The sequence below is a fragment of the Arachis ipaensis genome, chromosome B8 (assembly GCF_059453495.1).
Source record: "Arachis ipaensis isolate K30076 ecotype BB chromosome B8, ASM5945349v1, whole genome shotgun sequence".
In the NCBI taxonomy this organism is placed as follows: domain Eukaryota; kingdom Viridiplantae; phylum Streptophyta; class Magnoliopsida; order Fabales; family Fabaceae; genus Arachis; species Arachis ipaensis.
In genome coordinates, this window is record NC_142443.1 from 96,061,563 (window position 1) to 96,072,719 (window position 11,157).

General features: G+C 38.8%; 1 non-coding gene across 1 annotated transcript; it reads left to right on the plus strand.

Moving 5' to 3' along the window:
- Nucleotides 1–5,666: 5,666 nt before the first annotated feature.
- Nucleotides 5,667–5,774, plus strand: LOC148548913 (small nucleolar RNA R71). Its single transcript, XR_015898916.1, has one exon. It is a non-coding gene; the product is annotated as a small nucleolar RNA R71 (small nucleolar RNA).
- The last annotated feature ends 5,383 nt before the right edge of the window (nucleotides 5,775–11,157 follow it).

Here is an 11,157-nt window from a genome sequence, read left to right on the forward strand (position 1 = left end):
GTGATAATGGTTCAGGCATGGCCGAATGGCCAGCCCCCATGAAAGTCTAAGATAGCATAAAACTGATCAAAGATGTCTAATACAATAGTAAAAAGTCCTATTTATAATAAACTAGTTACTAGGGTTTACAGAAGTAAGTAATTGATGCATAAATCCACTTCTGGGGCCCACTTGGTGTGTGCTTGGGCTGAGCTTGAATGTTACACGTGTAGAGGTCAATCTTGGAGTTGAACGCCAGTTTGTAACGTATTTCTGGCGTTCAATTCTGGCTTGTGACGTGTTTCTGGCGTTTAACTCCAGACAGCAGCGTAGAATTGGCGTTCAACGCCCTTTTACGTCATCTAAACTCGGCCAAAGTATGGACTATTATATATTTCTGGAAAGCCCTGGATGTCTACTTTCCAACGCAATTGGAAGCGCGCCATTTTGAGTTCTGTAGCTCTAGAAAATATACTTTGAGTGCAGGGAGGTCAGAATCCAACAGCATCAGCAGTCCTTCTTCAACCTCTGAATCTGATTTTTGCTCAAGTCCCTCAATTTCAGCCAGAAAATACCTGAAATCACAGAAAAAAACACAAACTCATAGTAAAGTCCAAAAATGTGAATTTAACATAAAAACTAATAAAAATATCCCTAAAAGTAACTAGATCCTACTAAAAATATACTAAAAACAATGCCAAAAAGCGTATAAATTATCCGCTCATCACAACACCAAACTTAAATTGTTGCTTGTCCCCAAGCAACTGAAAATCAAATAGGATAAAAAGAAGAGAATATACTATAAATACCAAACTATCAATGAAACATAGCTCTAATTAAATGAGCGGGACTTGTAGCTTTTTGCCTCTTGAATAGTTTTGGCATCTCACTTTATCCATTGAAGTTCAGAATGATTGGCATCTATAGGAACTCAGAGTTCAGATAGTGTTATTGATTCTCCTAGTTCAGTATGATGATTCTTGAACACAGCTATTTTATGAGTCTTGGCCGTGGCCCTAAGCACTTTGTTTTCCAGTATTACCACCGGATACATAAATGCCACAGACACATAATTGGGTGAACCTTTTCAGATTGTGACTTAGCTTTGCTAAAGTCCCCAATTAGAGGTGTCCAGGGTTCTTAAGCACACTCTTCTTTTGCTTTGGACCTTGACTTTAACCGCTCAGTCTCAAGTTTTCACTTGACACCTTCACGCCACAAGCACATGGTTAGGGACAGCTTGGTTTAGCCGCTTAGGCCAGAATTTTATTCCTTTAGGCCCTCCTGCCACTGATGCTCAAAGCCTTGGAATCCTTTTTATTTACCCTTGCCTTTTGGTTTTAAGGGTTATTGGCTTTTTGCTCTTGCCTCTTGGTTTTAAGAGCTTTTAGCTTTTTCTGCTTGCTTTTTCTCTTTTTTTTTTTCTTTCTATTTTTTCGCTATTTTTTTTCTGCAAGCTTTGTTCTTTGCTGCTTTTTCTTGCTTCAAGAATCATTTTTATGATTTTTCAGATTATCAAATAACATATCTCCTTATCATCATTCTTTCAAGAGCCAACATATTTAACATTCTTAAACAACAACTTCAAAAGACATATGCACTGTTCAAGCATTCATTCAGAAAACAAGAAGCATTGTCACCACATCAATATAATTAAACTAAGTTCAAGGATAAATTCGAAATTCATGTACTTCTTGTTCTTTTGAATTAAAACAGTTTTCATTTAAGAGAGGTGATGGATTCATAGGACATTCATAACTTTAAGACAAAGTTACTAAATACTAATGATCATGTAATGAAGACACAAACATGGATAAGCACTTAACATAGAGAAAACGAAAAACAGAGAATGTAAGAACAAGGAATGAGTCCACCTTAGTGATGGTGGCGTTTCCTTCTTGAGGAACCAATGATGTCCTTGAGCTCTTCTATGTCTCTTCCTTGTCTTTGTTGCTCCTCCCTCATTACTTTTTGATCTTCTCTTATTTCATGAAGGATGATGGAGTGTTCTTGATGTTCCACCCTTAATTGTCCCATGTTAGAACTTAATTCTCCTAGGGAGGTATTGATTTTCTCCCAAGAGTTTTGTGGAGAAAAATGCATTTGAGGCATCTCCGGGATCTCATGGTGATGAGCTTCATGCGTCTCTTGAGATCCATGAATGGGCTCTCTTGCTTGCTCCATCCTTTTCTTAGTGATGGGCTTCTCTTCCTCAATGGGAATGTCTCCTTCTATGAAAGCTCCAGCTGAGTAACATAGATGGCAAATAAGATGATGAAAAGCTAGCCTTGCCCCAGGAGAGGGCTTTTCGGCTATTTTGTAGAGTTCAAGGGAGATGACTTCATGAACTTCTACTTCTTCTCCAATCATGATGCTATGGATCATGATGGCCCGATCCACAGTAACTTCAGATCGATTGCTAGTGGGGATGATGGAGCGTTGGATGAATTCCAACCATCCTCTAGCCACAGGCTTGAGGTCCAGTCTTCTTAATTGAACCGGCTTGCCTTTGGAGTCAATCTTCCATTGAGCTCCTTCCACACATATGTCCATGAGGACTTGGTCCAACCTTTGATTAAAGTTGACCCTTCTAGTGTAGGGGCGTGCATCTCCTTGCATCATAGGCAAGTTAAACGCCAACCTCACATTTTCCGGACTAAAATCTAAGTATTTCCCCCGAACCATTGTAATATAATTCCTTGGGTTTGGGTTCTTACTTTGATCATGGTTCCTAGTGATCCATGCATTGGCATAGAACTCTTGAACCATTAGGATGCCGACTTGTTGGATGGGGTTTGTTAGAACTTCCCAACCTCTTCTTTGGATTTTATGTCGGATCTCCGGATACTCATTCTTCTTGAGCTTGAAAGGGACCTCGGGGATCACCTTCTTCTTGACCACAACATCATAGAAGTGGTCTTGATGAGCTTTGGAGATGAATCTTTCCATCTCCCATGACTCGGAGGTGACAGCTTTTGTCTTCCCTTTCCCTTTTCTAGAGGATTCTTCGGTCTTGGGTGCCATCAATGGTAATGGAAAAACAAAAAGCTTATGTTTTTACCACACCAAACTTAGAATATTGCTCGCCCTCGAGCAAGAGAAGAAATAATAGATGAAGAAGAAGAAGAAAATATGGAAGAGAGGGGGGAGGGGTGTATTCGGCCAAGAAGGGGAAGAGAGGGTTGTGTTGTGTGAAAATGAAGAAGAATGGAGGGCTTTATATAGGGAAGGGAGGGGGGTAAGGTTCGGCCATAAGGGTGGGTTTTGGGTGGTAAATTGATTTTGAATTTTGAAGGTAGGTGGGGTTTATGAGGTAGGTTTATGGGGAAGAGTGGATGGATGTGAGTGGTGAAGTGGTTATAGGGAAGAGAGATTGAGGTGATTGGTAAAAAGTTTTGGGGAAGAGTGTTTATGGGATTGTGTGAAAGAGGGGTGAGAAGAAGTGAGTGGAGGTAGGTGGGGATCCTGTGGGGTCCACAGATCCTAAGGTGATCCTGTGGGGTCCACAGATCCTGAGGTGTTCAAGAATTTACAACCTTGCACCAAATTAGGCATGCAAAATGCCCTTGCACACAACTCTGGGCGTTCAGCGCCAGATTGGTGCTTGTTCTGGGCGTTGAACGCCCATTTGTTGCCCATTTCTGGCGTTGAACGCCAGAACCATGCTTGTTCTGGGTGTTCAGCGCCAGCTCTTCTCCAGGGTGCAATTCTGGCGTTCAAACGCCCAGATGCTGCCCATTTTGGGCGTTCAGCACCAGAACCATGTTCTGTTCTGGCGTTGAACGCCAGCCAGATGCTTCTTACTGGCGTTTAAACGCCAGTAAGGTCTTCCTCTAGGGTGTGATTTTTCTGCTGCTGTTTTTGATTCCGTTTTCAATTTTTATATTTATTTTGTGACTCCACATGATCATGAACCTAATAAAACATAAAAGAACAAGAAAAATAAAATTAGATAAATAAAAATTGGGTTGCCTCCCAACAAGCGCTTCTTTAATGTCAATAGCTTGACAGTGGGCTCTCATGGAGCCTCACATATGTTCAGAGCATTGTTGAGACTTCCCAACACCAAACTTAGAGTTTGGATATGGGAGTTCAACACCAAACTTAGTGTTTGACTGTGGGGGCTCTGGTTGACTCTGTTTTGAGAGAAGCTTACTATGCCTCTTTTCCATGTTTACAGAAGGGTAACTTTGAGTTGTAAACACAAGGGAGTTCTCATTCAATTGAAGGACTAATTCACCTCTGTCAACATCAATCACAGCTCTTGCTGTGGCTAGGAAAGGTCTTCTAAGGATGATGGATTCATCCTCATCCTTCCCAGTATCAAGGATTATGAAATTAGCAGGGATGTAAAGGCATTCAACCTTTACTAACACGTCCTCTACTTGTCCATAAGCCTGTTTTCTTGAATTGTCTGCCATCTCTAATGAGATTTTAGTAGCTTGCACCCCAAAGATTCCCAGTTTCTCTATTACAGAGAAGGGCATGAGGTTTATCCCTGAACCAAGGTCACACAGAGCCTTTTCAAAGATCATGTTGCCTATGGTACAAGGTATTACGAACTTTCCAGGATCCTGTTTCTTCTGAGGCAATGTCAGTTGATCCAGATCACTTAGTTCATTGGTGAACAAGGGAGGTTCATCTTCCCAAGTCTCAATACCAAATAATTTGGCATTCAGCTTCATGATTGCACCAAGGTACTTGGTAACTTGCTCTTTAGTAACATCCTCATTCTCTTCAGAAGATGAATGCTCGTCAGAGCTCATGAAGGGCATAAGGAGGTTCAATGGAATCTCTATGGTCTCTAGATGAGTCTCATATTCCTTTGGTTCCTCAAAGGGAAACTCTTTATTGATCACTGGACGTCCCAGGAGGTCTTCCTCACTGGGATTTACGTCCTCCCCTTCCTCTCCAGGTTCGGCCGTGTTGACTATGTCAATGGCCTTGCACTCTCCTTTTGGATTTTCTTCTGTATTGCTTGGGAGAGTACTAGGAGGGATTTCAGTGAACCTTTTACTCAGCTGGCCCACTTGTGCCTCCAAATTTCTAATGGAGGACCTTGTTTCATTCATGAAACTTACAGTGGCCTTAGATAGATCAGAGACTAAGTTTGCTAAATTAGAGGTATTTTGTTCAGAGTTCTCTGTCTGTTGCTGAGTGGATGATGGAAAAGGTTTACTATTGTTAAACCTATTTCTTCCACCATTATTAAAGCCTTGTTGATGCTTTTGTTGATCCTTCCATGAGAGATTTGGGTGATTTCTCCATGAGGGATTATAGGTGTTTCCATAAGGTTCACCCATGTAATTCACCTCTGCTATTGCAGGGTTTTCAAGATCATAAGCTTCTTCTTCAGAAGATGCCTCTTGAGTACTGTTGGATGCAGCTTGCATTCCATTCAGACTCTGAGAAATCATATTGACTTGCTGAGTCAATATTTTATTCTAAGCCAGTATGGCATTCAGAGTATCAATTTTAAGAACTCCCTTCTTCATAGGCGTCCCATTACTCACAGGATTCCTCTCAGAAGTGTACATGAACTAGTTATTAGCAACCATGTCAATGAGTTCTTGAGCTTCTACAGGCGTGTTCTTTAGGTGAATGGATCCACCTGCAGAAGTATCCAATGACATTTTAGCCAATTCAGATAGACCATCATAGAATATATCCAGGATGGTCCATTCTGAAAGCATGTCAGAAGGACACTTTTTGGTCAGTTCTTTGTATCTCTCCCAAGCTTCATAGAGGGATTCACCTTCTTTCTGTCTGAAGGTTTGAACATCCACTCTAAGCTTACTCAGCTTTTGAGGAGGAAAGAACTTGGCTAAGAAAGCCTTGACCAGCTTATCCCAAGAGTTCAGGCTATCTTTGGGTTGAGAGTCCAACCATATTCTAGCTCTATCTCTCACAGCAAAAGGGAAAAGCATGAGCCTGTAGACTTCAGGATCTACTCCATTAGTCTTAACAGTATCACAGATCTGCAAGAATTCAGTTAAGAACTGAAAATGATCTTCAGATGGAAGTCCATGAAACTTGTAGTTCTGCTGCACCAGAGAAACTAATTGAGGTTTCAACTCAAAATTATTTGCTCCAATGGCAGGAATGGAGATGCTTCTTCCATGTAAATTGGAATTAGGTGCAGTAAAGTCACCAAACATCCTCCTTGCATTATTATTATTTTCGGCTGCCATCTCCTCTTCTTGTTCGAAAATTTCTAAAAGGTGCTTGCTGGATTGTTGTAATTTAGCTTCTCTTAGTTTCCTCTTCAGAGTCCTTTCAGGTTGTGGAATTTCTTCAACAAGAACGTTCTTATCCTTGCTCCTGCTCATATGAAAAAGAGGGACAGAAAAATAATAATAGGGATCCTTTTTACCATAGGTATAGAGGTTCGCCTGTGAGAGTAGAAGAAGAAAAGAATGTAATGTAAAGAAAGAAACACAAGGGTAAGGAGAGCAGAGATGTGGGATGAAGAGAGGTGTTAGTAGATGAATAAAAAAATAGAAGGAGATGAGAGAGAAGGAGAATTTTCGAAAATTATTTTTGAAAAAGAGTTAGTGATTTTCGAAAATAGTTTTTGAAAAAGGTTAGTAATTTTTCGAAAATTAAAATCAAAAATTAAAATAATTAGTTAATTAAAAAGAAATTTTGAAAAAGAGGGAAGATATTTTCGAAAATTAGAGAGAGAGAGTTAGTTAGGTAGTTTTGAAAAAGATAAGAAACAAATAAAAAGTTAGTTAGTTAGTTGAAACAAATTTGAAAATCAATTTTGAAAAGATAAGAAGATAAGAAGTTAGAAAGGATATTTTAAAATCAAATTTTGAAAAAGATAAGATAAAGAGATATTTTTGAAAAGATATGATTGAAATTAGTTTTGAAAAAGATTTGATTTTTAAAATCACAATTAATGACTTGATTCACAAGAAATCACAAGATATGATTCTAGAACTCAAAGTTTGAATCTTTCTTAACAAGCAAGTAACAAACTTGAAATTTTTGAATCAAAATATTAATTGATGATGTTATTTTCGAAAATTAGGAGATAAAGATAAGAAAAAGATTTTTGAAAAATATTTTTAAAATTTTCGAAAATAAATAAGAAAAATGAAAAAGATTTGATTTTTGAAAAAGATTTTGAAAAAGATATGATTTTTAAATTGAAAATTTGATTTGACTCATAAAAACAACTAGATTTTAAAAAGTTTTGAAAAAGTCAACTCAAATCTTCGAAATTTATGAGCGAAAAAGGGAAAGATATTTTTTTTTATTTTTGAATTTTTAATGATGAGAGGGAAAAACATGAAAAAGACTCAATGCATGAAAATTTTGGATCAAAACAATGAATGCATGCAAGAATGCTATGAATGTCAAGATGAACACCAAGAACACTTTGAATGTCAAGATGAACATCAAGAACTTATTTTTGAAAAATTTTTAATGCAAAGAAAACATGCAAGACACCAAACTTAAAAATTTTTCATGTATAGACACTATGAATGCAAGAATGCATATGAAAAACAAGAAAAGACACAAAACATGAAAAACATCAAGATCAAACAAGAAGACTTACCAAGAACAACTTGAAGATCATGAAGAACACTATGAATGCATGAATTTTTCGAAAAATGCAAGATGAATATGCAATTGACACCAAACTTTCAACTTGACTCAAGACTCAAACAAGAAACATGAAATATTTTTTATTTTTATGATTTTATTAAATTTTTTTGGATTTTTCGAAAATTAATATGAAAAAGAAAAATAAGGATTCCAAAATTTTTAATATGAATTCTAGGAATCTTGTGCTCTTTAGTCTAAAGCTCCAATCTGAGGGTTAGGCATGGCTTAATAGCCAGCCAAGCTTTAGTATGCTATTACATGCATTGAAGTGATTAGTTGAATCCTCAGTCCAAAGAAATTTGGACATGGCTTCACAGCCAGCCAAGATTCAACAAATCATCATGAAACACTAGAATTCATTCTTAAAAATTCTGAAGAAAAATATATTTTTTTTGAAAACATTTTTTTTAAATTTTTTTCGAAAACAAAGGAGAAAATTTTTGAAAATAAAACAAAAAGAAAATTACCTAATCTGAGCAACAAGATGAATCGTCAGTTGTTCAAACTCGAACAATCCCCGGCAACGGCGCCAAAAACTTGGTGCACAGAATTGTGATCTCAGGCAACGGCGCCAGAAACTCTGTACGCACGTCTCAATAAATCGTTTTTCATTCACAACTTCGATACAACTAACCAGCAAGTGCACTGGGTCATCCAAGTAATAAACCTTACGTGAGTAAGGGTCGATCCCACGGAGATTGTTAGTATGAAGCAAGCTATGGTCACCTTGTAAATCTCAGTCAGGCGGATATAAAATAGTTACGGAGTTTTTGAACATAAATAATAAATAGATAGAAAATAAGGATAGAAACACTTATGTATGTCATTGGTGAGAATTTCAGATAAGTGTATAAAGATGCTTTCGTTTCTCTGAACCTCTGCTTTCCTGCTGTCTTCATCCAATCAGTCTTACTCCTTTCCATGGCTGGCTTTATGTAAGGACTTCACCGTTGTCAATGGCTACTTTTTATCCTCTCTGGAAAATGGTCCGATGCGCTGTCACTGCATGGCTAATCGTCTGGAGGCATCACCCTTGTCAATGGCTGCATCCCATCCTCTTGCGAAAATGGTCCAAATGCTCTGTCACAGCACGGCTAATCATCTGAGGTTCTCGATCATACTGGAATAGGATTCACCCTCCTTTTGCGTCTGTCACTACACCCAGCACTCGCGAGTTTGAAGTTCGTCACAGTCATTCAATCCCAGAGTCCTACTCGGAATACCACAGAAAAGGTTTAGACTTTCCGGACTCTCATGAATGCCGCCATCAATCTAGCTTATACCACGAAGATTCTGATTAAGAGATCCAAGAGATACTCATTCAATCTAAGGTGGAACAGAAGTGGTTGTCAGACACGCGTTCGTGGGGGAATGATGATGATTGTCACGTTCATCACATTCAGGTTGAAGTGCGAATGAATATCTTAGAAGCGGAATAAGTTGAATTGAATAGAAAAACAGTAGTACTTTGCATTAATCTTTGAGGAACAGCAGAGCTCCATACCTTAATCTATGGAGTGCAGAAACTCTACCGTATGAAAATACATAAGTGATAATGGTTCAGGTATGGCCGAATGGCCAGCCCCCATGAAAGTCTAAGATAGCATAAAACTGATCAAAGATGTCTAATACAATAGTAAAAAGTCCTATTTATAATAAACTAGTTACTAGGGTTTACAGAAGTAAGTAATTGATGCATAAATCCACTTCCGGGGCCCACTTGGTGTGTGCTTGGGCTGAGCCTGAATGTTACACGTGTAGAGGTCAATCTTGGAGTTGAACGCCAGTTTGTAACGTATTTCTGGCGTTCAACTCTGGCTTGTGACGTGTTTTTGGCGTTTAACTTCAGACAACAGCGTAGAACTGGTGTTCAATGCCCTTTTACGTCGTCTAAACTCAGCCAAAGTATAAACTATTATATATTGCTGGAAAGCCCTGGATGTCTACTTTCCAACGCAATTGGAAGCGCGCCATTTTGAGTTCTGTAGCTCCAGAAAATCCACTTTGAGTGCAGGGAGGTCAGAATCCAACAGCATCAGTAGTCCTTCTTCAACCTCTGAATCTGATTTTTGCTCAAGTCCCTCAATTTCAGCCAGAAAATACATGAAATCACAAAAAAATACACAAACTCATAGTAAAGTCCAGAAATGTGAATTTAACATAAAAACTAATAAAAACATCCCTAAAAGTAACTAGATCCTACTAAAAGCATACTAAAAACAATGCCAAAAAGCGTATAAATTATCCGCTCATCAAATACCCATCTTATAAGTCTGGGTTTACGCTTCTGCTTAGCGAGTAGATACTTTAGAGCAGCATGGTCAGTATAAATAATGACCTTAGATCCTACTAGGTAGGATCTGAACTTGTCAATGGCATAAACCACTACAAGTAGCTCCTTTTTTGTAGTAGTGTAGTTTTTCTGCGCATCATTTAATACGCGACTAGCATAATAAATGACATGCAGAAGCTTGTCATGTCTCTGACCTAGGACTACGCCAATTGCATGATCACTTGCATCACACATTAGCTCAAATGGCAAATTCCAGTTGGGTGCAGAGATGATAAGAACAGTGACAAGCTTGGCTTTCAAAGTTTCAAAGGCATACAGGCATTCTTGATCAAAGATGAATGGAACATTAGTGGCCAAGAGATTACACAGGGGTTTGGTGATTTTAGAAAAATCTTTTATGAACCGCCTATAAAATCCTACATGTCCTAGGAAACTTCGGATTGCCTTAACACTAGTAGGTGGAGGCAAGTGTTCTATCACTTCCACCTTAGCTTGATCCACCTCTATCCCCTTATTTGAGATCTGTTGCCTAAGGACAATACCTTCAGTTACCATGAAGTGGCATTTCTCCCAGTTTAGAACTAGGTTTGTTTCTTGGCATCTTTTCAGGACCAGGGTCAGATGATCAAGACAGGAGTCTAATGAGTCTCCATAGACAGAGAAGTCATCCATAAATACTTTAAGAAATTTCTCTACCATATCAGAGAAAATGGATAGCATGCATCTTTGAAAGGTGGCAGGCGCATTGCACAGGTCAAATGGCATTCGTCTATAGGCGAACACGCCAGATGGACATGTGAATGCTGTCTTTTCTTGATCCTGTGGATCTACTGCTATTTGATTGTACCCGGAATATCCATCAAGAAAATCATAAAAAGCATGACCTGCTAGTCTTTCTAGCATTTGGTCAACGAAGGATAAAGGAAAATGATCTTTCCTGGTGGCGTCATTGAGTCTTCTGTAGTCAATGCACATACGCCACCCTGTAACTGTCCTTTTTGGGATCAGCTCATTCTTTTCATTGTAAACCACTGTCATTCCTCCCTTCTTAGGAACAACCTGGACAGGGCTCACCCATAGGCTGTCAGAAATGGGATAAATAATCCCAGCCTCATAGAGCTTAGGGACTTCCTTCTGCACTACTTCCTTCATAGCTGGATTCAATCGCCTCTGTGGTTGTACACTGGTTTGGCATTATCCTCCCGCAGATTTTTATGCATGCATCGGGCTGGGCTAAGCCCTTAAGGTCACTTATAGTCCACCCAAGG